The following is a 4,990-nucleotide window of genomic DNA, read 5'->3' on the forward strand; positions in this document are numbered from 1 at the left end:
GCCGGGACTCGAGAATTTTCCGAAAACAAAATCGATATCACATCATATAACCTCTGCAAAACAAAACAAATCTGCAAGTAGATTGTGAATGATCTACTTACAGCCGAAGAGAGAAGTTATGTGATGCAATATTCATAGCATCTCTGGGAAATCCGGGAAATCTGTGATATCCGCCTTTTCTGACCCATCTGAAATAATAATCAAGTGTCACATGGGACGACAGAGCGAGACGAATAGCCGTAAGATCTGGCCAATCCGAACCTTCCCGAAAACCTTTCGGCCAGCTCACTCGGCTCATCTTGCATTGAAATATTCATGAGGTACCCCCTTTTCCGGCCAACTTGAGATACTCTCTTGCTACGCTCACGTGACCCTTGAAAATTTCTGAGAGATGGGCCGGAAAAGGCGGATTTCTCAGATTTCCCGGAGATGTTAGGAATATCTTATCACATAACTTCTCAATTTAACTGTAAGTAGTTTTATAAGACTACTTACAGTTAAATTGAGAAGTAATATCATGAGATATTCATGGCATCTCCGGGGAAAACTGAGAAATCCAACTTTTCCGGCCTTCTTGAGATACTCTCTTGCTACTCTCACGTGACTCTTGAAAACTCTCTGAGAGATGGGCCGGAAAAGGCAGATTTCTCGAATTTCCCTGAGATGCCATGAATATCTTATCATGTAACTTCTTAATTTTTCTGTAAGTGGTTTAATAAACTACTTACAGTAAAAATGAGAAGTTATTCATGGCATCTACGGGAAATCTGAGAAATCTGAGTTTTCCGTCCCATTTCTGATAGTCCTCGTCCCGACAGCTCACTCTTCTCGCATGACACTTGATTATTATTTAAAATGGGCCGGAAAAGGCGAATTTCTCGGATTTTCAAGAGATGCCGTGAATATTTCATCATGTGACAATTTCGTCCCCTTCTGGAAAGTTTTTGGCCAGGTCGTACTTCATGAATATTTCAGTGCAATGTGAGCCGAGCGAGCTGACCAAGAGGCTTTCGCAGCGTTCGCGTTAGCCGGAGCTTATGGCTCTTCGTACAGCTCTCTCGCCTGACATGCCATTTGAATGTTATCTGAAATGGGCCGGAAAAGGGAGATTTCTCGGATTTTCTGGAGATGCCATGAATATTTCAGTGCAATGTGAGCTGAGCAAGCTGACCGAGAGGTTTTCGGGAGGGTTCGGGTTGGCCGGATCTTATGGCTCTTCGTACAGCTCTCTTGCCTGACATGCCATTTGAATGTAATTTGAAATCAGCCAGAATAGCCGGATTTCCCGGAGTTGCTATGAATATTTACATCACATAACTTCTCTCCTCAACTGTAAGTAGCTTAACACAGGTCTACTTGCATTTTTTTTTTAATGTTTCGTTTTCTTTTTGCTTTTTTATATGTTGTGATTTCGGCCGTGTCTCCGGAAAATCCTTGAGTCTCAGCCATTTTGGCCCCTTCCAGAAACTTTGTGGCCAGCACTCTCGTCTCACATTTCACATGTGTATCAATGATAAATAGTCTGGTCAAAAGGTCTTTGAAAGGGAACGGAAAATAAGCAGATCTCAATATCATACTACAGAACCTCTCCTTTAACTGCAAGTTTACTACTTGATGACCAGTTTATTCATCTTCGGTTCTCGTCTGTCACTGAAAGGTGCTCTATCGATAACTTCTTGAGAGAGCCCGGAAACGACAGATTATTTGGCTGTTCCGGAATTGTGTTTACAATATTGTATCGTATTGTATTGCATATTTTTTTCGCCCAAAATGATGCAGATATGTCCAGAAATGCCTCTAATTAGATGCACGCCGTTTTAATAAGCCTCGAATGATGGCCACTTGAAGTAAGGCCTATTTTGTTCTTTTTCGCATTCTCTATTTTTTGTTTGTTCGTTCGATTCTCCGGTTAATGTGAGTGTCTGTTTTGTTTTTCTTTTCGTTCACCACCCATTTCCCTGGGGTATTTGGATGCCGCCGAGTAAGGTGTATCCACGACAAATTTCCTTTGAAATAGTGACAAAGGGCTTGGTCCACTTTTCACCATGCAGTTGACGCACACACATAAAAGAAACTCAGTTCGTATGCTGTATTGTTTGGCAATTTTCGAACACACACCCTGCCAGCAACAGGACTACGACTTGCTCTAATTTCTATCGACTGCCTGAGAATATCATTCGATAGCGTGTATGCTCTAGAACGTGTTTATGTCGAAAAAGGGCGTTTCTGCGGTGAAACAATGAGGGGTTCTCTTTTTTTTATGACCTGCTGAAACACTTTTCGTTTCCCCAAGAGGCGGGTTACAATGCGGTCGAGATTCAAGAGAACGAAGTTATAGTTCTTTTTGTTTTTTTTTTAAATATCATTCTCATTCTAAAATGTTAGGTGCAATAAAACATGCGGCTGTTGGACGGTGCAATGACGCCCCGCAGTGACCAGTTAATTATTTGAGCCAATTTCACAAGTTTCAAGTTCTTGCTGGTAAAGATATACATAAGATCAAGCGACAACATTTGCTGACCCATTGATGTTCATACGATGTTGCAAGCAAAAAATCCCTGTCGCCAGTTGAACAGCGAAGGCATTAAGAGCGAGGCTCTCTGCTACGTGAGTCCAGTAGTGAGCGGACGATGCAGTATTGTGAGTGCGAAATGCGTGCAACGTGAGGTACAACTCTCTCCGGTGGTCTTGGGCTTCAATTTGCAAGACGCGCGATTCTTGCGATACAGCAATTTCAAGTACGTTTATTTCTATACATGGAATGTTATTTCAACTTTTTAACTGAATGCTAACTAAGAAATTTCCCCTTGTTTTTCAGGCATTCCAAACACAGCATTTTTCTTTAGTGCGATTGCCACACACGAGAGAAAGAAGGAACCCGTCAACGGACAAGGCGACGACAATGCCGATGACAATGATATTGCCAAAGACATGAGAAGTCAAGTACAAAGTCAAGTGGACCGACTGGAAGGAGGAAACGTGGAAAACACAGAAAAAGTCTTGCACCCCGCGATTTCCAATTGGATCGCTTTAACTACACCCAACGGCGCTCCTGCCAATCCCATCACTGTGCACAGAGCATTACTTGATTGCGGAGTGGCAGTGATCGCAAGTCGGGTAAGGAAGCTATTTCTTTGGATAAAACGGCCTTTCCTTGGGTATCTGTCCACTTATCCAAAATAATATACTACTACTACTATCTCCATATAATCACGATGTCACTTTCACTGGAGTGATCTTTCAATGAGAAGTGAGTTTAAAACATATTACATGACTGTTGATCAATACAATAATATTGTAATTACAAGAGAAAATTCCAAAAAAAAATTGCTATGATTATATGAGCAATTTTTGAAAATCTTTAAAAGTAACTACACTGTACAGAAAATTATGTATATGTATATGTACATATAATAAGCTCCAAAATTGAAGTAAAAATTACGAAATGCTGCTAAAAATGGCGGCTGAGTAAGTAAATAATTTCCCTTGTTGCATGTGAAAGGAATCGCCGAATGCCGGCCTGGTATGGACTAGACTCTCTTGCAGCGCCTTTACCTATTTTTCTTTTATCTCTGAAAACGAACTGAAAACGAATCATGTTGTTTTGCCACCTTTAGGTTCAAGAGCAGAAAGAGTCGATGGCAATGAAAGAGCTGTACAAAGTGTTGAAGGACCTCAGAAATGAGTTCATACAAGACCTGGTGCGGGCATCGTATCAGCACTGCTACGAACAAGTAACCTCGATGCTGCTCGAGGCCGTTGATTTGGATTCCCAAGAAGTTTCGAGAATGCGGAACAGAAAATGTAGTGCACATCACCTTGGTGAATCTAAAGTTCCAGGAATCGTTAGGGACTTCAGTCGTGAAGGTAATGGAAGCGAGACTCCAAATCGACAAATTTGGATTCAGTACGTTTGTGGGGGAATGGAACCCAGGGGCTCAAGTGGATCCGAAAGAGGACAAGAGGTTTTCGAACAGTACAACAATTCTAGTGAATGACATTACGCTGGCCATGGAGAAACTCGATTATGCGAGCTTTAGAGGAAAAGTGTACAAAAAGGACAGCCGATCAAAGTATATATTTTCATACAAGTGCGAGGCAAGGGCCTTTATCAACACCCTTACGACCAACGAGTTTTTCAAGTCCCGGCTCATTACGGAAAAGAACAAGGTCATCGAGCTCTTGGCCGATCCTCTTGGCGAGCTTTTCAGGCCCCTAGTCATTCTCGTCACCAGAGCGTCGGGTCGACCCAAGGCTCTGGGAAACTCTGCGTAGGAGAACATGCGCCGTAGGGTTCTTACAGCCAAAAATTGGCTATTTGAGCCTTACGGCGCCTGCTCACTCCTCGTGCTAACATGAATGCACCAATTAGAGACGCTTTTGATTGTTCTTCACGAAAACCAATGAGAAGACACTTTGTTTCAGGGTTCCCCAGAGCTCTTCTCTCCCTCGGTCAAGAGAAGAGCTCTGGGGTCGAGATTGGCCCCTAGTGATTGACTACGATCTCATCAAAGTCAATGGAGGCAAATGCTGGTCGCTGAAGGCGAGAACAATCATGGACAATGCGATCAAGAAGCATCAAATCGGCAAACTATAGCCCCGAACGTTCTGCCCGTAGGACTCTTCCAACGAACTGGACCCAAAATAATTCCGCAAAATTCTCAAAAACAGCCTCGGCGAAAACGACCTTGCAAGATTCTGCAAACATTTCCTAGGCCTTCTAAACTACAACAAGAAAGGACACAAAGACAGGGTTCCATGTTTGGTTGGAGACGCAGACAGCGGTAAGACGAGCCTGTTTTTTCTGATACTTGGCCTGATACACCACAGGAACATGGCCACCGTGACCAAGCAACGTGCATTTAATAAGGCCATGATCAATCCTTTCATTGAAGTGATCTTCCTGGACGAAGCTACAGAAAAAACGCTCGACATCGACAACTGGAAGACGTTGATTCAGGGGGACTATGCGGTGTACGACGTGGAGTAC

The 4,990-nt window shown here is 42.9% G+C and overlaps 1 pseudogene; it reads left to right on the forward strand.

The window, feature by feature from the left end:
- The first annotated feature begins 1,037 nt into the window (after positions 1 to 1,037).
- LOC138040329 (uncharacterized) overlaps positions 1,038 to 4,990 on the forward strand; it is a 4,049-nt pseudogene continuing 96 nt past the window's right edge.

The sequence above is a fragment of the Montipora capricornis genome, chromosome 3 (genome assembly GCF_036669925.1).
Source record: "Montipora capricornis isolate CH-2021 chromosome 3, ASM3666992v2, whole genome shotgun sequence".
In the NCBI taxonomy this organism is placed as follows: domain Eukaryota; kingdom Metazoa; phylum Cnidaria; class Anthozoa; order Scleractinia; family Acroporidae; genus Montipora; species Montipora capricornis.